Source organism: Podarcis gaigeae (genome assembly GCF_964106915.1).
Source record: "Podarcis gaigeae genome assembly, chromosome: 8".
NCBI lineage: Eukaryota > Metazoa > Chordata > Lepidosauria > Squamata > Lacertidae > Podarcis > Podarcis gaigeae.
Genome location: NC_139684.1, coordinates 31,802,625 through 31,825,489, shown reverse-complemented (window position 1 = coordinate 31,825,489; position 22,865 = coordinate 31,802,625). Strand labels below are relative to the sequence as shown.

General features: G+C 43.2%; 1 long non-coding RNA gene across 1 annotated transcript; it reads right to left on the bottom strand.

The window, feature by feature from the left end:
* Positions 1–17,154: 17,154 nt before the first annotated feature.
* LOC310849836 lies at positions 17,155–21,991 on the bottom strand. Its single transcript, XR_014567118.1, has 3 exons — positions 21,806–21,991; positions 17,614–17,739; positions 17,155–17,289 (listed from the first exon to the last, which is right to left on the bottom strand). It is a non-coding gene; the product is annotated as an uncharacterized lncRNA (long non-coding RNA).
* Between the last annotated feature and the right edge of the window lie 874 nt (positions 21,992–22,865).

Genomic DNA, 22,865 nt, shown 5'->3' with positions numbered 1-22,865 from the left:
TTTATTAAGATGCTTATTTTTACCCCATGAATTGATATTAATACTGTTGCTCTCTTTTTTTTTGCCCCCTCAAAACTCTGAACTCCCTAATTAGTTATCATGTCACTAGCATTCCATGTTTACCCTAAAACAACCTAATTTAGTGCCACTTGGATGCTATTTTCTGCAAATCTAATTAAGCCAGGATACATTGTAGCAGTAAATAATTAGATACTAATTTGAGGAGACATCATTTGGTGTGATAGTTTCCAATTTGGGACGAGACCATTTCAGAAGCAAGGCGCTTGAGGGGGGCATTTGAGTTTGGGTGTCATCACCATTTTCACTCTTCAACACCTTTAACTCGAAGGCTTTTGATGCAACCGTGCATATCTTTGAGTTTCCTCCCCTTCTTCTCACGAGCCACTGTGTGGTGCATTTATAATTATGTTCTAGTAATTAGGTGATGCATGCATAACCACTTGTAGGTCTTAAAAGGATGTGTCTGCAATTATGAAAAATCAGAAGACTGCTATGATGGTGCAGTGGTTTGGCTGCAGTAACCGTGCTTCAGTTGCTCCCTGGAGACCAAGGGTTCAAGCTATACCCCTCCTGTGCCCAGAACCTCTTTGCCATGAAAATAAGGCCTGTGTTCCAGTTTGGTGCTGCTGCCCACTGTGCAAGACCAATCATGAATTGCTGTACCATGGAGAGTTATGTGGGGTTCTGGTGTTTATACATACTGTATAATATTGTTTGCATTAGTAAATGTACAGGTAGGTATATTGGGGGGGGGTTGGAGAAATGTTGGGGGGAGGGAGGTTTGGAATGTTGGTGGTGAGTGGTGAGTGGATCAGAGTTTGAAAGGGAGTCTGAATGCTGGTGGTGAGAAAGATAAGAATCACTTCAGTTGAGGGCTGGGTTGGAGTAGAGTTTGGGAGTGGTTGGCAGTGGGTGTAACAGTTGGTAACGGATGTGAAACCGGGTTGGTTAGTCAATATTGGATCAATGTATCTGGATAAAAGGAATTACTTACGAATGGCATTCTACAAATCTGTGGTGTGACCACATTTGGAGTACTGTGTAGAGTTCTGGTCAACTCACCTCAGAAAGGATATTGTAGAGTTAGAAAAGGTCCAGAAAAGGGCAGCCAAAATGATCAAGGGGGTAGAGTGATATCTCTGTGAAAAAAGGTTGTCGTGTTTGGGACATTTTGGTTTAGAGAAAATGTATGAGGCAACAAGATAGAAGTGGATAAAAGTATGGATAGCATGGAGAAAGGTGTATTGAGAGAAGCTTTTCGCTCTTTCTCATAACACTGGAACATCTGGACATTTAATGAAGCTGCATGTTGGAAGATTCAAGACCGATATCAGGAAGTCCTTATTAATATAGCATCTAGTTAAACTATGAAACTTGCTCCTACAGGAGGCAGTGATGGCCACTAGCTTGGATGGCTTTAAAAGAAGAATAGACAAATTCATGGAGGAGAAGGCTATCATTGGCCACTAGTCATGATGACTGTTCTGTCTCCACAGTTGGAAGCAGTAAATGCTTCTGAATACCAGTTGGGGGGGGGGAAAGGGCTCTTGTACTTGGGTCCTGCTTGCAGATTTCCCACAGGCATCTAGTTGGATGTTGGACTAGATAGGCCATTGGTTTGATCCAGTTGACACTTTTTATATTATTATGATCAGTGGTCTCCTGATCTCCAGCAGCATCAGCTCAGGGCCCTGTTGTTTGTCAATGACTGGGAGGGGCTAAAGTTTCCCCAACTCTGCCTACAATACAAGGACGGACTAGGTGGTCCTACAGTCTTTAGCCAGAGGTTCTGTTACCTTGCAACTCTGCATCATGATTGTTTGCACTCTGGCTTCCTGACAACCCGTATCTTAGTATGGATTCTTTCGAAATTCATTGCCTTTTGGATTCAGAACCTTTTTTCACTTACTTCCCTCCTGCTTTTCAGGTTGACTTGGATGCTCAAACTTTTGTGCAAGAGAAAGATGCAGAAAAGCATGCCTATATTTCAAATGATTTAAATACATGCAAAATAGAGAGAGAGAGAGAGAGAGAGAGAGAGAGAGAGAGAGAGCGCGCCTGTGGCTCAAGAGCAGAACTCATGTTTTTCATGAATAAGACCTCCAGGTTCAATCCTCAGCATTTTCCACTTAAAAGGATCTTGGATGAAAGAGGAATGGAAGATTTCTGTCTGTCTGAAACTCTGTCAGTTCCTTGACAGTCAGAATAAACAGCCACGGGCTAGATCAGCCTTGCAAATAAGCCCATGAAAGTTATTAGGTAATAATAATAATAATAATAATAATAATAATAATAATAATAATAGCAGCACCCTGCTTCTGATCATAACAGAATTGCAATTAATTTCACTTTATTCAGCCAGTGTGGTGTAGTGGTTAAGAGTGGTGGACTCATAATCTGGTGAACCAGGTTCGATTCCCCGCTCCTCCACATGCAGCTGCTGGGTGACCTTGGGCCAGTCACACTTCTCTGAAGTCTCTCAGCCTCACTCACCTCACAGAGTGTTTGTTGTGGGGGAGGAAGGGAAAAGGAGATTGTTAGCTGCTTTGAGACTCCTTAGGGTAGTGATAAAGTGGGATATCAAATCCAAACTTTTCTTCTCCTCTTCTTCAGGACTAATCCCTGTGGTAGAGGTATCCTAATCCCAGTGTGACCAGGAATGACAGGAAATGCAAGGACAAGGAGGTCAGCTTTCGCTCTGGTAGCCTACAATCTCTTGTCACCTGTGGTACCATGTGAATGCTTAAATCAGAGCTGAGGAACTTTGGTCCCTCCAGAAGTTGCTGGACTACAGCCCCCACCATCCCTGGCCATTGGCCCTTCTGGCTGAGGCTGATGGGAATTGTTGTTTTTCAATGACTGGGATGGACTACATTTTTCCCAACTCTGCCTACAATACAAGGTAGGGCTAGGTGGTCCTACAGTCTGACTCACCTGCTTTTCAAAGAGATGCAGTGCATATAAAAATAAAAAATGATAAGTTATATTCTGCCACCTTCAATGGGATGAACCATCAACATGGCAAGACTAATGGTTAGAGGCACTCTAACCATTGGTTTAATTGGCTTTCAGTCCGGACAGCAAAGACAAGTAAAGATCTCATGGAATAATTACCCAAGGCATTATTGGGTTACAGGTTAAGGGCACTCTTTGTCACCCTACACCGCCTTGGTGTTAGGTCCTTTGGGGTGCACCCAGGACATCTTGTGCTTGTCAGGTTCACATCCCCAAGATTTTCATAGCAAGCAAGAATTATTATTTCCAGTCCTCTGCTGAAGGCCTATGGGGGAGTCCATAAACATGCTCCAAAGTGGGGAGGGACCCAATCCTTCCTACCCTATTTATTTATTTTATTCATTTCATAAGATTTATACACCCCTGGATTGTGAAAAACCTCAAAGCAGTTTACAAAAGACAAAACGTCAAGAAAAAATCACAACCATACTTCAAAACATATGAAAGATACAGCTTAAAATTACTTCAGCTTTCTTTTGGATGAAACGTTCCCTGTCCGGTCTATATTTTGATTCTGTTAGTTATGTTTATGTTTGTTATGTTTCATGAAATATAACCTTTCTCACCACAGTTAATGTTTCTTGAGTCTTCTTTAAGGGTACGCTGGCCAAGACTCTCAGACCAGCGGCAGAGCTAGATGGTCGGGCACCCGGAGTGGCGCACGTGCCGTGCACCCGGGGGGGAGAGCCACCCAGGGGGGTGATTGGCGCGGCGATTGGTGCCCATTGGGAATGATCGGCGTCAAGGGGGGCAATTGGTGTGGTGATTGGTGCCCAGGGGGCACCGCAGCGTTCTGTCCAGGGGGGATTTTGTCACCCCTCTCAGTGATGACACCCAGGGTGGACCCCCCCCTTCCTACGCCCCTGTCTCCGGCTGGCTTCAATTAAAAGAGAGGTATTCATAGAAGTGGGTGGATGCTGTATTTCAAACTCACCCAGAACACAAAATCAAAAGGTTGAAAAATCAAATAATTGCACTGTAACAGGGGAGTGGGGAGGCTATTTCAACTGAGTTCAATCTGCATTCCATTTTTGCACTCTGATGACTGTAATTTGAATCCTCAGCATCATGTCCCGTGAACTAAAAAGACATGTGTCACATTGATCGTGGCAGATGATCTTAATGAAATTGTGCATTGCATACTTCACATTCAGATTATTGGATTCATGAGGTTTTTGAGGGGGCTGTTTTGTTTGGCTTTGCTTGCCATTCTCTTGGAGCTGCCTATTTATTGTTACCTGGTGCTTTGCTTCACCTTGAAGAATATTTCGATTACCGCTTTCTGGATCAAATAAACTCCAATGGAAACCAATCACTCTGTACCTCATCTTCAGACTCTGAGTGTCGTTGGTTATGTTGGCACAGAAGGTGCCTGCTGTATTCAATGCTAGGTCTACTCAGAGTAGACCTGTTGCAGTTAATGGACCGGGCTAGCTTCAGTTCATTAATTTCAAGGAGTCTGCCCTGAGTAGAACTAATTCAGACACAACATTTTTAATAATAATAATAATAATAATAATAATTAATAATAATGTCACTGAGGTCCACTGGTGGCCACTGCCATATTGTGTGGGAACTGTCATCCCCACCCTTAGAATGTCCCAGAATAATCCAGAGCATTCTGGATAACAAAAAAAAATGGTGGCCAGCAGATACTTTGAAAGAGTTCTCACACCATCTTGGTGTTGCTTAAAAATGAGTTTAAAGAAAGAGAGTGATATTCATCTAAGCCTTACTGACAGTAGGCCTGCTGAAATCAATGGGTCTAACTTAGCCACATTCATTAATTTTAGTGGGTGTACTTTGAGTAAAATGTAGTTGAATATGACAAAGCAAGGTGGGCCAACACACCCATGAGGCAACTACTTTAAGCTCCCTGGAGGCCAGATCTGCTGTCTCCTTGACAACCCTACCCTCTTGCCACTCCTACAGTGAATAGGAGGCACTGCTTGTCTCCTCCCATCCTTGAAATTTCTCATTCTACTCCTAGTTTGTCCCACTGAATGTTCTCTGATCCCCTGAATTCTTGGGAAAGATAGATCCAGCTCAGCACTTAAGTATACCCATTTTTATTCTGCTATCTTATCATCTTTTTGGCCACCCTATGGGCGAAACTGGCTGATATCTTCCTACTGACTGAGACAGATATTCCTTAGATTTTGAAAAGTGCCGACGCAACTGAAAATGGGGGTGGGGATAATTTGTCTCCCAGATATTAATGGCTAGTGTTGCTTCTTAGCCCATGAGAAATGATGCATCAGCCCAAAAAGAGACAGACAGACAGAGAGAGAGAGTGAGTCTGTGGAAAAGAAATTGCTAGTATGTAAAGCTACTGAAGAGAAAAGTTTAATGAATGGAATGGCTGCAATCCTAGAGAGTGGGGGGAGGGACTGCTTAATACATGAAATAATTCACGGTGATAAAAAAAGAACCTACACTTGCATAAAATATGCTCCAGAGAAATATGCTTTCCCCCAGTTTTAAAGGGAGTTATTTAACTAGAAGAGGTAGGATGGATCAAAGGACTTGCATGAAGGGGCATGCCTTGCAGAACCATAAAAAGGGGCCATAGCTCAGTTTTAGAGCATCTGTCTAGCAAGGGAAGCACCCAAGTTCAATCCCTGGCATCTCCAGGTAGGGCTGGGAGAGGGTCCTGCCTGAAACTCTGGAGAGTCACACAATACACAGTACAAAGGTAGGTGGACCAACAGCTCTGACTCTGTATAAGGCAACTTTCTATGTTCCCATATTCCACTGATGCCAGGCATAGGCAAACTCTGACCCTCCAGATGTTTGGGACTACAGTTCCCATCATACCTGACCACTGGTCCTGTTAGCTAGGGATGATGGGAATTGTAGTTCCAAACATCTGGAGGGCCGGAGTTGCTCTCTAAGTCATCAATTGTGCATTGTTGTTGTTTAGTCGTTTAGTCATGTCCGACTCTTTGTGACCCCATAGACCAGAGCACACCAGGCACTCCTGTCTTTCACTGCCTCCCACAGTTTGGTCAAACTCATGCTGGTAGCTTCGAGAACACTGTCCAACCATCTCGTCCTCTGTCGTCCCCTTCTCCTTGTGCCCTCAATCTTTCCCAACATCAGGGATAGCGGATAGTAGATTGGGATAGCATATTAAATCAATAAAACATTAGCTGAGTGATGTTCCTCCGGCCTCATGAGGAGCCTTTTCAGTTGAGCTGGTGAGTCTGGGGCCCGCCCCCTAGGCCAGGTGGAAAGGGCCTTGCAGGGAGTGGCCTTCACGACCCACAGCTGGGCGATGTTCCTCTGGTCTCATGAGGAACCTCTTCAGTGGGGCTGGTGAGTGTGGGCCCTGCCCCCTAGGCCAGGGTGAAAAGGTGAAAAGGGCCTTCTCTGGCATGCCAAATGTAAGTAGATTGAGACTATGGCACTGTAATGACCTCTACAGCAGCAGGTGGGCAACCCTCCAGGACTCTCTTTTTGCCCCTTTAGACTCTCCCAAGATGATATCCCTCACTTGCCCCCCGCAAGTGCTTTTGCTTGGTTGGAGCATGCTTTTGAGCTGTGATAATGCCTCTCAGTTTCCTGGATGGAGAAAAGATGGGTCTTTTCCAAGGCTAGTCCTGCTCACAGTTGGCCCACTGAAGCCAATGGAAGTGACTAGCACGTTCATTTACCACAGTGGCTCTATTCTATAAAAAAAGAAGTGGCTAGAGAAAAGTTTTTCTCCTTCTTTCAAGGCACTAGAATTTGTGGACTGCCCAATGAAGCTGAAAGTTGGAAGATTCAGGACAGATAAAAGAAAGTAGTTATTCATGCAGTACATAGTTAAACTGTGGAACTTGCTCCCACAGGAGGCAGTGATGGCCGCCAACCTAGATGGCTTTAAAAGAGAGTTGGACAAATTGAAGGAGGACAAAGCTCTCAACGGCTACTTGCCATGATGGCTATGTTCATGCCTCTGAATATTGGTTGCTGGGAATTCCACAGGCATCTCCTTGGCAACAGATGCTGGGTGAGATGGTCCAGTGCCCTGATCCAGAATGCAATATACCAAGGAAAGAGTTACATCCATTGCTCCACCAGCTTTTTCTTCTGGTGACGCCCATCACTGGTATATGCTTCCTGCAAAGGTTGTCTATGTGGGGATGTATCTCTCAAGTTGAATATGGTCCCTCTATCCAGCTGCTGAGCAGGTGAACATTGGTAATTTTGTATTTATAAAATCATTTCATACCCATCTTAGTTTACCTTGACCTTAAATTTAATAATAGAAACTTTTTTAAAAAAAAGAACCATGGAGGGATTGCAGGAAAAGTAATTTTGTTCTCCATTGATGCAATATAGAACATTTTAGGTTGTGTGTGTGTTTTTAAGCTTTTTTTTATAAACCCACTTAACTAGGGCTGTTAATTAAAAAACAGAGTCCAATGGCACACCCTTTACAATAAGTGGCAGGGGAGCAGGGGAAGGATGCCTCATCCGATTTATGAATCTCTAGGGTCCAGGAAACAGGATTAGTTGTCCTTATTGATACTGAACAAGTGTAATATTTTGAAGTTAATCTGCTGCTTTCTTTAGTGTTGCTTCTATGTTGTAATACTTCGTAGTACTTGGTTGTACCTCTAAAGAAGTCAACATAATTCAAAGTGTTGGTGCTGATCTTTAAAGCCCTAAATGGCCTCGGCCTAGTATACCTGAAGGAGCATCTCCACCCCCATCATTCAGCCCGGACACTGGGGTCCAGTGCCAAGGGCCTTCTGGTGGTTCCATCACTGCGAGAAGTGAGGTTACAGGGAACCAGGCAGAGGGCCTTCTCGGTAGTGGCACCCGCCCTGTGGAATGCCCTCCCATCAGATGTCAAGGAAATAAACAACTATCTTTTAGAAGACATCTGAAGGCAGCCTTGTTTAGGGAAGTTTTTAATGTTTGGTGTTTTATTCTGTTTTTAATGTTCTGTTGAAGCTGCTCAGAGTGGGTAGGGAAACCCAGCCAGATGGGCAGGGTAGAAATAAAGAAGAAGAAGAAGAAGAAGACAGGATTCTCTCTGTATTTAAGGAAGCTAGCTTTTCTAGCAGTGGATCTGACAATATGCAAATATGTTTCAATTACCTTAGGTTTGTTTCAGTTACCTTAAGTAAAGCATGCATTCGGAACATTATTAATCAAATTAGTTGGAGAGGATGTGCAACACCAAAGCTCACAACAGCCCCTCTGTGATCATCTAGACCAAGTTCCGATGATCACCAGAACAAGGGTTAGCCCCACCCCAAATCCCACTTTGTCTATCTCTGCCACAGGAAGTATGTTTGCCAACCAAGCAAACCCCTAATGGTAGCCAGATCAACTACAGAAACTGCTTACATTCCCAATATTTATACTGAAGAAGAGAGCAACCTCAAATAACATGTAGTTTGAATGACCTCGTATACTTTTAAAGATGGTACTCTCTAATGAAATGTGGGTTTGGTAATGGGAATTGTGTTTTAGCATTTAAACAAGCATTTTCTTTGTGAGCTGAGAACAGAGCAATAGCTTTGGGAAATTGTAAAAGCAGGGGGAGTAGGGAGTCCAAGATTGATAGGATCTCTTTGTGTAAACTGTTGCTAAAACTTTTCTTCTCCTAGGAAAGAAATCTCTGTTTTGGTTTACAGCTCTATATACCTTTTGTGACATTGCGAAAACCTCATTATGTGTGCCAACCATAATCTCACCAGCAAAGCTAAGATAAAGCACGCCACAAATTAAAAAATATTCTCCGTGTTCCATAGCAACAATATCTGAAGAATTTATTCACAGGTGCAGCCCCTAAACTCTAAAAACATTTTAGGGGGGGCCTGATAAGAAGGATTGTATTAATTATGCAGCAAAATGCTGGGACTTTTTTTTAAAACAACAACAAAGGGTATTTTTAAAAATCTTGTCTACAACATTGCCAAATTCCTCTGAGTGACATGTTCAAGTGAATTTGTATTAGATGTGGTTGAGCAAACTGCTTGAGGGGCTGGATTAAGACAATTAATTAAATTTTTTGGCACTAAGGTAGCTGAGATGCCATGATTGCTTAGTAATGTCACCAAAGTGCTGTCCATCACGCAGTCCAAAATTATATGGCAGAACCATATTTTTCTTTTTATTCATCATGCATACTAAAGCAGAACTGAAAGTGTTTTATTTGCCTCACATAGTCTAGGGCTGGGCTATACCTTTTAGCTCAGGTTTCTTGTTTTCTCTTGTTTTTTCTTGCATGGGAGCCAGCATGGTGTAGTGGTTAAGAGAGGTAGACTTGTAATCTGGGGAACCGGGTTCGTGTCTCCACTCCTCCACATGCAGCTGCTGGGTGACCTTGGGCCAGTCACACTTCTCTGACGTCTCTCAGCCCCACTCACCTCACAGAGTGTTTGTTGTGGGGGAGGAAGGGAAAGGAGAATGTTAGCCGCTTTGAGACTCCTTCGGGTAGTGATAAAGCGGGATATCAAAACCAAACTCTTCTTCTTCTCTTCTTTGAGGGTGTGCGCATGTGAAAAGAAATCTCCCTAGAGACTGGAGTTGGGAGAAATAAGTCAGAAATTTGGGGTGGAGATAGTCTGAAAATTCACCAGAAATGTCTCAACCTCCCCCCCCCCCAAAAAAAAACCCAGCCAGTGTGCTCACCTGCTTTTTGAGGGAGGAATTATATTTGGCATGGCTTTCAGATATTCCTTCATAGCACTAGAGTTTTTCTGCTACCTTAATGGCTCCCATTTCTCATGTCCTTGGCTCAGTTCAGGCATTTGGCATACTTCTGTGTGCCTATGGAGTCAGCGGTGATCTTACAACAGGGAGGCCCATTTTATGGGCAATGTGGGTCTTAGCCCTGCCAAGATTCTTAACCCCTTAGAACATCCATATCCATGGACCAGCCTTTCTCCTGTCACTCACAATAATAACCAAGATGATCATGGGTCTGGAAGCTGGAAGCCAAACCTTATGAAGAATGGTTGAGGGAACTGAGTATGTTTAATCTTCAAACATCTGAAGAGCTGTCACATGAAAGATGAAGCAAAGTTGCTTGCTGCTGCCAGTGGCATAGCATTGGGGGGCATTGGGTGCAAAAGTGTTAGGGGCACAAAATTTCTGATGGTAAGAGATATTTGACAGTGGAGCAGACTCCCTTGGGTAGTGGTGGACTCTTTTTCGTTGAAGGTTTTTAAACAGAGGTTGGATGGCCATCTGTCAGGATTCTTTAGCTGGGATTTCTGCATTGCAGGAGCTTGGACGAGATGACCCTGGGGTGTCCTTTCAATGCTACAATTTTATGATTCTACAGTATCAAGGCTGAGAAGGGAGGGAATTTCTAGAGAAATAAGTGTGAGGGCCCTTCAGGTTCAAGCCCCTGCCCCAGCTCAGCCGGCCCTGGAGGCGGGGACTCCTGTGCAGGCTGGGATTCCTCAGGTTCAGCCTCTGAATCGGATTCCCAGGCCATCACAGCCGGATATGCTTAAGTGCTACAGACCACCTATTAGGACCCCAGTCATCCTGAGAAGGCCCCTTAGGTTTAGCAACCCCAATGCACCCCAATCTCTTTCTCCAGCAGCAGTTATGTCCACCAGGTTTTTCTGCATGGGTGGTTTCCTAAGCCCCTAACCTTCCAGTATTGCTTCCCTGCACTCTCTGCATTCTCATTAAGACCTGTTGCTTCTCGAGTCTCCACTCCAGATGTTGTCAAACCAAACATTAATGTGGCTGCTGTTCTCTGCCGTGCCTAATTGCTCATCTTCCCAGAGTTCTCCCCAGCAAAATTAATCTTCCACTGCATCATTTGTATCTTAAAAGCATCCTAAAATATTTACTCTAGCATTTGTCATTTTATCACTCTTAATTCCGTCGCCTTCTCTTTTTTTTCAGGAGACGGCATGGTGTGCTTATCATTTATAATCTGCCCAGGCCTATCTGAGATTATTTACAATGTAGGAGATATTCCCAGTACTGTAGTGCAGATATCATACCAATTAGAATAATGAGAAATATTGCACAATGCAAAGCAATGGGAGCTTTTCGATCAAAACAACAGCAAATGCATTTTGTCGTTTGGAGCCTGGTTGTGCAGTGGGATGCCCTGCTGTTATTGAGTGCTGGGGTGGTCATGTGACTTTGCAGGAAATAGTCCTTTATTTGAAGAGGCCTACTGCTGGAAGGGGCTGTGTCTGGTCCAAGTCCCTTTAAAAAAAAAGAAAGAAGAAGAACCTTAAGAAGAGAGAGCAATGGGGCCCTTGAATTTGCCCATCAACATATAGGTGCACAGGGTGCAAAGCAAGCTACCTTCTACTGAATCAGGCCATTGGTCCATCTGGCTCAGTATTGTCTATACTGCCAGTCAGTAGATCTTGAGGGTTTCAGGCAGGGCTCTCTCCCAACAATACGTGGAGATGCTCTGCCACTTAGCTGTAGCCTTTCACCATAGCACTGGAGAACAGACAGAGCAGGCACTCAGGTCCCCCGGTCACCCTCCGTCTAAATTCTGTCTAAATTACCACCCATACATCTAAATTAGGGTTGCCATCTTTCAAAAAGTGAAAATCTGGACACAAAAGTTTTTGAGCCGAAGTTGTAGAACTGGGGTTGTTTTTTTGTGTGTTTTTTTGCAAAAATCTCTTTTAAAAAATGAAGTTTTTGAGCTACTTTTAAGGAGATTCGTCAAAATTCAGACTTCCAACATGGGTTGCCATACATCCAGATTTTCCTGGACATGTAAGAGATTTTTGCCGGACACAGCTTCTGACTGCTGTATTACAGCTATGTCCTGGAAATTTCAGACATATGGCAGCCCTAAAAATTAGCACATGGAAATTTTATCCAAATCTGTGTCCTCTTTTGGCCTCTTTTTAAATGCATTTCCTCTTTCTGTTGATTCATGAGGGCCCACGCTCCTGACTTCCAATTCTAAACAGCAGCTGCCAATGAAGGGTAGCCACTGATAGCCAGCAAATTCAATTTTCTGAGTGCCAATGCTTACATAGCCAAATTACCACTATCCACACCCAAGAGAAACATTTCAGAAGACATATGGGAGGGACCTCTCAAAGTTTGCAAATTTACAAAAAAGGAGAAATATCTAATGGGGCAGAGAACCACAAAGCCATTCAAATAAGGATTGAGCATACACAGTAGCCACAGAATGCAAGCTGATAATTTGAGAGGAGAGTGAAAAGTGGGTGGATGTGGAATGCAGTATTCTAGGAGACGGTGTATTTGATTGGCCGCCTGGTCAGACCCCTGAACAGGAGCACTCAGCAGTGCAATATTTTGAGTAGCAAATTGAGTTACAAACAATACTGGATTAGTAGAGCATACCAAGCAGAATCTATAATCCAGTTGCCCTCTTGAGAGACCTCCCTCTGTGCTCTTGAAATTGGCTGGGAGGACCGGCTCTTGGAAACTTGTGTACAAAAATGAAGAACATTGATTGATACTTTTGGTCATGAGTCATCTGGAGCCTCTGACTCTTGGGGGAGCTACAATGCCAGCTCGCATATAGATTTTTCTAAACACAGATAATAGACATCAAAAGCATCTGGGTGTTTTTCCCCCTTTCCCCTCTCAAAAAACTGCCAGGACACACTTTAATCTTCCTTTATATCTTGAATTTTAATACCTTCAAAGAACACAGACTTGAACTCTTCATCCATTTAAGCAATTTCATCACATGTTGAAGGCACTCCACAGGTAGTACTGATCTGTTCTTTTTCTCTTGCCTTAAAGGAGTTAATTTCCTCCCTCCAATCATGATATGACTTTCTTCATGGGGGTTTTCTCCCTCCCCCTCCCCCCATGAAAGGGGCTTCTGTTTTTCCGTCTAGTTCAGAGAATACTTTTGAATTTTTGAAAATATTTCTTTACAGTTTTGGCCGCTATAGGGTGACTTTACCCAACGGTGGACATTATACATTCTAGGAGATGGTGTATTTGATTGGCTGCCTGGTCAGAACAGGAGCACTCAGCAGTGCAATATTTTGAGTAGCAAATTGAGTTACAAACAATACTGGATTACAAACACTCTACAGCCCCTACCTGCAATGTCCAACCCTTCCTGATCTGAAAAGGGATGCTGTTGGAGCTGTGGTCTAAACTACCAAGCTTCTTGGGCTTGCTGATCAGAAGGTCGGCAGTTCGAAACCGTGTGATGTGATGAGCTCCTGTTGCTCTGTCCCAGCTCCTGCCAACCTAGCAATTCAAAAGCATGCCAGTGCAAGTAGATAAATAGGTGCTGCTGCAGCGGGACGTTAAATGGCATTTCTGTGTGCTCTGGCTTCCATCACAGTGTCCTGTTGTACCAGAAGCGGTTTAGTCATACTGGCCACATGGCCTGGAAAGCTGTCTGTGGACAACTGCCGGCTCCCTCAGCCTGAAAGCGAGATGAGCGCCGCAACCCCATAGTCGCCTTTGTCTGGACTTAACCATCCAGGGGTCCTTTACCTTTACCTTACTGATCTGAAGAAGGCTCATGGGAAGGCTCATGTCATTTTATTATGTATATTTGTTTTGAATCTGCTGGTTTTATTTCTATTTTGATAAATTTTGTGTAAATTTGTTTTTAATGATTGATTTCTCTTGCATTTTTGTAATGAATATTTTGTTTTATGTAAAGTTTGTTGTTGATTAAAAAGTTTTTAAAGCTTGTAAAATAAAGTGATAAATATGATATAGTTTTAGTGCTTTTGTAGACTGGAATGTGTTGTTTCCTTTTACTTGCCTGCATTGTGGATGGAGAGATGTGGGTATAGAACATTTTGACTTCTGCATTAGCTGCAACGCAGCCTGTTGTACAGAGGTCAGAATCCCATCACTTGCTCCACCCCTTTTTCCTCTGGCCCTGCCCACCGCTGGCATGCAGCCACTGGCAGCTTCCCCCACGAAGGAATGCAGCTCTCAGGCTGGAACAGATAGTGAAAGGATAGCAAAAAGGGGCCAGGGCACAGCTCATTAAACTTGAGAAAACAGGAGCCAGGAGTGCACAGTGATGAAAGGAAAGCCAATAAATGAAAGAATAATAGGACATTGATCAACCCTTTATCTCAGCAGGGTAACTAAGTCCGCTGTCACCAAACATGTCATTGCTGAGCCATTTGATTAAATACAAGAAATAGGCTGGGATGGATGGAAGTGTTTAGCTCCTGTCAGCAGGTATGGACAAAAGGAGATAAGGAAACCTATTGAAATGGTAAGAAGAGTTCACAGCTCTGGGCAAAAAGCTGAAAACACAAAGTTTGCCTTCCATATTAGTGGGGCAAATAGTTATTTTCTTTCTTTTTCTCTACCCACCCTCCCTGCTTTTGCATGGAGAATAATTTAACAGCTTAAAACTTAACAGGAGACAATAATATCCAGCAAGGGATAGATCTCTTTCTTCTACACAATTCATTGCTGCTCTGCTGAGACACAGTGTATTTATTGAAAGCTCCACTATCACCACTAAAACTCCGTTACTCTTCCACCATCTTTGATTGTACCAACTGTTCTGCCCTCTGTAGCAATGCCTAAATGCTTTTTCTGCTTGACCCATGCTTTCTAGAAACTAGTCTGAGCAGTTTTCCCTTTGCCTGGCTCCTTTTACCAAGGGAAACTTGCTCTTATATCGGAGCAAACATTAATCCAGAGAAAGCCCAAATTGCGGTTTGCTCCAGTTGAATGCTAAAGAGAATTTCACCCCAAGGGAAAGCGATGGGCCAAGAGGAAGTGGGGATGAGCCCTAAGTTATGTTGTCTTTCCGTCCTATTCCATTCATTTGAATGCAAAGGGAGAGCAATGCAAAGATGATCAATTGTGTATCATTTGCAGACTGAAAGCAGCAACAACAATGAATTCAGATGGATTTCTTCTCCGTACATGGGATGAATAAGTGAACACTGGCAATTTCCATTCCTGTTATCATCAGAACATTAGAAGAGCATGCACGCAGGATTCAAGCACAAGAGTGCTCTTCCCCCTCCCCCTGTGGTTCCAGCAATGGGTATTCAGAAGCATTGCTGCTTCCGACCATGGAGACAGAACATAGTCATCATGGCAAGTAGCCATTGATAGTTCTGTCCTCCATAAATCTGTTCCCTCCTCTTTGAAAGGTATCTAGACTGGTGGCCATCACTGCCACCTGAAGGAACTGCCACCTGAGTATAAGCTGCATGAAGAAGTACTTTCTCATCTGTCTCGAGTCTTTCAACATTCAGCTTCATTGGCTATCCATGAGATCTAGCATTAGGTTTCCCACCCCCCCCCCTCTTCTTTATTTCATTGGAATTCTCAGACACCTGTAGCCTCCAGTGCCATTACCAAAACAAAAGCTCGCTCTCACCTTACCTCGTCTATGAATCCTGCCCAAGTGGGGATATTTAGACATCATTTCAGTTTCAGCTGAGGGTGAACACTAAGGGGTTTAGCCAAGAACTTAACTGAAGATGTGGGTTTATAGGAGGATGGAAAAGAGAACATAATATAGTTTTTATGGCAAGGTATTTCAGGCGTAAGGGCAGAAAATGACAATGGGTGAAGGTCATTGCTCTTATTGCCATTGTCTTGAAGCTTGCGTCTTGCCTTATGTGCAATTGTACAGAAACACTGGCCCTAGATCATCTAGCATTCATGGCTTCAGCTCGGAGCTAACTTGCCTTCGACACACTGAAGTAGAGTTTACCTTTGGTATAGCCTCTTCCATGACCTTGCTGTAAGTTATCACCATAGTTCCGCTCACATTGCTGCTGTCTTTTGAAAAAGACCAGGGACTGTTCATCAAGTAGCTATTAAGGCAAATTTGTTTTCCTTTATTTGAACAGCTGCTATGTAATAAAATTCATTACACTTGGTTGAGTCTCTCTCCATATAGCTAAGTGCTGTGTTTAGAGACTTGCAATGCACACATGGGGCGGTGCGGGGGGAGTGTTAATACGCCTGCTTCCTGCACGCCAGGGACACACTCTGTCAGGAGCTGGTTGCAGGGCATCAGAAATACAGAGGCAATTAAATGGAGAATTGATTTGCTATCTGCAAGGATCCTGTTTGGATTCCTGTTGGTCCAGCTTCTACTACAGTGGTACCTCGGGTTTAGAACTTAATTCGTTCTGGAGGTCCGTTCTTAACCTGAAACTGTTCTTAACCTGAGGTACAACTTTAGCTAATGGGGCTTCCCACTGCCGGCACACAATTTCTGTTCTCATCCTGAAGCAAAGTTCTTAACCCGAGGTACTATTTCTGGGTTAGCAGAGTCTGTAACCTGAAGTGTCTGTAACCTGAAGCATCTGTAACCCGAGGTACCACTGTATATGCATTGTAAACACACACAAATACAGAAGTTGTTGCATCACATAGCTGGATTGAGTAGCTGCCCTGGGTGTCTGTAGGGCTAAACAACCCCAGTTCCAGAGTCAGTATGATCATTAATATACCCTTCTTGATGTTCTTTGGCTGCTTAGGAGAATAGAAGGGTGTTTATAGAAAGTTCACTCTTTTTTGGTCAGCACTGCAGGGTAATTGAAGGGGGGGTGAATCCCTGATCTCAACAAGCCTGCACACACTGGTGGTCTTCACTCAATGCTAAATAAGAAAGTGCCTGAGGTACTTTGCTGACTGGCTAGCCACCAAAGAAACTGTGTTGGAGTGGATATGCAGTCAGCAACCATGCTGTTACTCATGGTTGACTAATAAAGTGTCTGTTTCCACTGCTGCCTCCCGCTGGATACAACTAAAGGAAGACATTCACCTCCTCTCTTGATCATCCCCACTGTGGTGACTGGCAATTTCTACTACCAAACCCTTACCTGGATGTAATGCTCCAACTGGTGAACACTCTACTTAGCTAACTTTGATTCCAACACAGAAGAAGAAGACGAAGACGAAGACGAAGGAGAAGAAGAAGAAGAAGAAGAATATGTTCTATTGCCTAGTAGATAGACAGGAAATCCTTCTTTCTCTTGGGATGGAGAGAAGAAAATCTGTATTTCCTACTATATTCTGGTCCATGGAATAGGCAAGAATGCTCAGGAAGAAAACAAGTGCCTTTGCTTAACCACACAGAAAAAGTCACATAACTTCAATGGGAAGATGCAAAACCACAGAGGATATGAAAAAGCCAGGAACACCACAAATGAAAGGCGGAGTTTTAATGGTACCCCAAAACTTTATTATCACCTGGACAGCATGCATCTAAATGCCAATACTAGCTAAATACTAGACCTTGGGCCAACCACACCTCTGTTCTTCGTTTGCCCATCTCTCAACACTGCATAAGCATTTGGACTAACATTCCTGAAGAGAGAAAAAAACATTTATTTTACAGTGCTTGGGAGCAATATTTAATTTCTTGCTAACTAATGGAGTTGCAGTGTGAACAGATGATAGTTGTCTGAGATTGATCAGCTGGCTTGAACAGCATGTTGCTTTTGTTCCCCATTCATCTAAACTGTAAGGAAATCAATTGAAGGGACCCGTCCCAGATTCTGGATCAAGATATGAACCTCTCTCTAGAATCCTTTTTATTTCAAAAGAATGTCAGCAAGAGAGATTTTATTGTTGACTTATAAAGACCTAAACAACTCAGGATGAGCTTATCTGAAAGACTGCCATAGAGACCTGACTGTTTGTTGAGATCTCCAGATGAGGGCCTCCTGCTTGGACCACAGCCTGCTGAGAGCTATCGCCTGACAACTTGAGGGAGGGGCTTCTCCATGGTGGCTCCCAGTTTGTATCTTCTCCTCTCTGAAACAAGGGAGGTACCAATTCTGATAAGTTTTTGGCAATTGCTAAATATTGACTCGGGCAACTGCTAGCCATTAATACCAAGCTTCAATAGTAATTGCATTCTTTACTGTGGAGATTGATGGATTTATTGTATTTTAAAGCACGGGTTTTACTGAGAATGTATCTGCTAACAGCAGAACAAAATCTGCTCACTCCATCAGGAGCCTAGGGGTAAAGGTAAGTCCTTACCTGGCACAGAAATGTCATCAGATGCCCTAGGTTGGCTCACAAAGAAGAGCATTCCATAGATGGGGAACCACAACTGAAAATACCCTGTCCCTTACACTCCTGCGAGCCTCCATCAGAAGAAGGACTCTGACTCAGATGAAGATCTATGGGTCCAGGTAGGTTCATATATTTGTCAAGATGTTCCAGAAGATATTTATGGGACGCAGGTGGCGCTGTGGGTAAAAGCCTCAGCGCCTAGGGCTTGCCGATCGAATGGTCGGCGGTTCGAATCCCTGCGGCGGGGTGCGCTCCCGTCATTCAGTCCCAGCGCCTGCCAACCTAGCAGTTTGAAAGCACCCTCGGGTGCAAGTAGATAAATAGGAACCGCTTACTAGCGGGAAGGTAAATGGCGTTTCCGTGTGCGGCTCTGGCTCGCCAGATGCAGCTTTGTCACGCTGGCCACGTGACCTGGAAGTGTCTCCGGACAGCGCTGGCCCCCGGCCTCTTGAGTGATATGGGCGCACAACCCTAGAGTCTGGCAAGACTGGCCCGTACGGGCAGGGGTACCTTTACCTTTACCTCCAGAAGATATTGAGGACCTGTGCCATGATGAGCTTCATAGGTCAAAGTCAGCACTTTGAATTGGGCTCCAAAGCGTACAGTAAGTTAAATAGCACACCTTACCATCTAGAGATGCCATCCTCCATAAGTCTATGAAGTCCAGGGTCTGAAATGACCTAACAAGACCTCTGATTGTGTTGCTGAAAGAAGCACAAAGCCATCCTTCTGCACTTCCAAGCTGATATTCTGACACCTGATTGTTGCACTTCTGCCCCATATCTTCCCCACTTCCCCAGCCATTGTGGGAAAGGCTTTTGCCAGTACATAGACCCGAATTGCCTGGCAAGTTTGCCTAGGGTGCCAACATCCCCGAAGCTAGCCTTGTAGCAGACAGATACAATGGAGTTAAAACATGACCTCTTCCCTCTTTCCTTGTTAGCAAGGGCTTATATTCCAAAATGAGATGCAATGTGAGAAGGAGAATGTATAATTTAACTACTTTTGCTATACTCCATCGCAAAGCAATTACATAAAGATTAATTAGCAAGCTCCCCAAACAGTAGTAAGCTGCAAAGTAGTTTAATTAAATACCATTATCTCTGGAATCAGCAAGTTAATAACACAGTTGCCAGTATAGTAAGAAACCACACGGCAACCAAACATGAAATAAGGCAACAGAGAAAGGACTTTGTCATGCAATTATTTTATTTTGTTAAGCCGTTGCATCTACGAGGACTGGTTAATTAACTTCTAGCGCTCTTCATCCAAATGCAGAGTGGGGAGGTGGGAGATCCCCTGAATTCCTCTAGCTCAATGTTTTGCAATGAGGAAAAGCCCTCACTGTAATTTTATTCTTTACAACATATATATTAAAGTGAATGGTTTCATTTTGGAGAAATTTTAGGCTAACTTGTTTTTAACAATTGATTTTGTCTGTAATTCTGCATTTTACAGAAATCACTTAAATGTTTTGATGATTAAGTGGTATATTTAACAAATCCCAGTGGTTGTGGCAGCAGCTGCTACTATCCTCTGGTGGAGAAGTGACAAGCAAAATACAGGTGTCTCCCCACCACCACCACCTCCTCAACGAATGGAGCTATTAACAATTTAATCAAGAAAACAGCATGGGAAGGAGTTAAAAATCCCCCTGCTGTTCTTCTGCCCAAGCCAACCCACCCCCTTCCAGCTGTTTTTAAAACTATAAATGTTATGAGATCCCATCTCAGATCTCCTGGATCATGTACATTCTGGTCTCAGGTCCCAATCAAACCAATAAAACAAGTTGGTAATGAATAATTGAGCCAGGTTCAAGGTCCTTGTATTAATTCACAAACCCTGAACAACTTAGGTACCTCGCAGATCTTAACCCTTATATCTCAGTTTCACCACTGAGATCATATGCAGAAGCACCATTGGTCATCCCAAAAGTTGGCGAGGCTCAACCAGAAACAGGGGCCTTTAGTGTCATCTGGAATGAGCTGCCAATAGAGATTTCAGCAGGCACTTCCCTTTTCAACTTTTAAACGCCAGCTGAAAACTTTTCTATTCCATCAGGTTTACTCAGGCAATTAAAGGTACATCCTTCCAAAGCAGTTAGCTGGTTTCAGATTTTACCTTTTAAATGTGGTTTTTATTGTATTGTTTTGTGTATAGAAATTTAATAAATTATAATACATGGAGGTTTTTTTGTTATTATGGTATGTCTTTTTGTGTTATCATATTGTAAACCGCCCTGTGATCTTCAGATGAAGGGCAGCATAGAAATTTAATTAAGAACAACAATAACACCATTGATGTAAACAGCTTTGATACTTTTCAAAAATGAAATAGTGGTATTTAATCCCTGCCCCCCCCCCGAACTAAATAGTACCCTGAGCCCCATCACTGCCAATGGGGTATAATTATTCTTGGTTTGGGATCTGGACCCAAATGCATAAAGCAAAGTATATCTTGGAGCATTGCAACCCCCCACTGCATCTCCTATGAGACCTGGAAATGACTAAACTGGTAGTCAGAATTATAAATATCCGTACTATGAGAATTATAAATCTCAGTAGTATGATATACTCATAATTTCACTCACTCAATAACAGATTCATATGGCAATTTAATAACATGTTGTTTAGGCATATCCGACTCTTCGTGACCCCATGGACCAGAGCACGCCAGGCACTCCTCTCTTCCACTGCCTCCTGCAGTTTGGTCAAACTCATGCTGGTAGCTTTGAGAACACTGTCCAACCATCTCGTCCTCTGTCGTCCCCTTCTCCTTGTGCCCTCCATCTTTCCCAACATCAGGGTCTTTTCCAGGGAGTCTTCTCTTCTCATGAGGTGGCCAAAGTATTGGAGCCTCAGCTTCAGGAGCTGTCCTTCCAGTGAGTGCTCAGGGCTGATTTCCTTAAGAACATACCCTCCCACATTTCACAGCAGCTCTGTGAACACTCTGCTTTTGCTGCCTTTTTTTCTGGAAAAAAAGCCTGTCCCACCCTGATTTCAAAGCAAAGCAAAGATTTCGTTCTTTCTTACAGTTAGGAAACAAAGCACATTGGTCTTTTAATATTTTACGCTGCACCCATGTTCAAAGTGAGTCTCAGCAGCCATGGTTTGGGATATGATTTAGCATGCTACTTGGGGTGTACGTAGCAATTGGCTACTCAGTGGCTAAAAGTGCCTTTTACCAGCTGCGACTGGTGCAACAGCCAGTGCTTTTTTTCTGGGGGTACACAGGGGTACGCATACCCCTAAACATTTTGTGAATTTAAGTTTTGCCTCATTGAGGGGCAGTGTTTCAATATGAGTAGGAAAATGAGAGTACCCCTAAACATATGTTTTTTTTTAATAAAAAAAAAACAGCACTGGCAACAGCTATGACCATTTCTGGACTGGGAGAGATCTGGCTGGGCCACAGTATTTTATACATTGGTTGCTTCAAGACTGGATTACTGCACTGTGGAGCTTCCTTTGCAACTTAATCCAGAAGTTGAAGTTAGTGCAGAATGCTCAGCATGATTACTGATGTGGGAGAAATTTCCCTTAAGGATTCAAGTACAGAGGCTCACACACTGAATTCCCAAGGAGTCAGTAATGCACTACCAGTCAGAGTCCAAAGAATATGAAAGAGCATTTCCAGTAGGACACATACTATATAGAGTAAATATACTTTATTTTAACTGTTCATCTTTTACCCAACCACCTCCAGCACTTCATTATCTCTCATCCAACCATAATCCTTGAAGTACAACTTACTCATCCCATATTTTATTTTACTATACACATCTAACCCCTCCTTGTACCTTAACTCAAGTTGTTTTCCTCTTCAACATTTAGCCATTAAGTTCCTCTTTAACTGGTTCTTGCCAGTTTTGTGGTCAGGCCACCTATTTCCACATCACTGACCCTGTCAACATATAGCACCTGTGCTCAGAGATCTGCACTGCTTTCTACTGGGCCAATAGATAGTGGGCAATAAAAATAAACTCACTACATAGGGGCTGATTTTAATTCTGTTTTCTTTCAAAGTTCTGATTGTATATGTCATAAAGGTTCTTCCCTGAGTGGTGTGTGAGAGAGCTGCCAGTCATTGTTTATAAAGTTGGTTGCTAGGGAGAGAAAATAGGTCTGTTGCTAATTTGTTAGACTGTTGACTGACTTTCAAACACCCTGGCCAAGAACTCTAATCTTCAGTCTCTGTGAAGGTATAATCCCACTGTGTTGAGCAAAAGTTTCCTCTTCCCCTGAGGAAATGAATATATAAATTTAATCAGAATAACTCAGGGAGGCAAAACAGGTGGAAAGGCCGATCAAGAGGCTGTTCTTCTTCATATATTGCTTAGGGACAGATATTAGGGCAAATATTCTGACAATCAAGAGCACAGCATTTGCTAGCTATGAAGGTAAAGACCTAAGCTATTAATTTGATCCCAAAATTGTCACAAGAATGATTTACAGGGACATTGCACTGGGATATTTTAAAGAAAGGTTGATGGGAGCCAACTTATCGATTGCTGGAAGGAGCAGCACCTTACTTTAGATGAAAGGGTTTCTATCATTAAAACTCCGGAAATATCTGCTATTAATAATCCCCGAATAACCACATTTGTTGTTAGATTCCCACAATCCATTTGAAACCCTATGAACTGTAATATCTTTGTAGTCTCAGATGGATCCATTAAAAATTATTGCCCAGGATTGTGGTGACTGAGTACATAGTTTCCCCCTTACCAGCAGTGTCCTTTAGGGTGAATAGGCATAAGTGGTCTTGAGATGGGAGACTCTTACCTGTTTGCCTGGGGGTAAAAAAAAAAATTCAGGTGATTGTGTGCACATTCTTGCATGTGCTAGCATCAGAGCTGT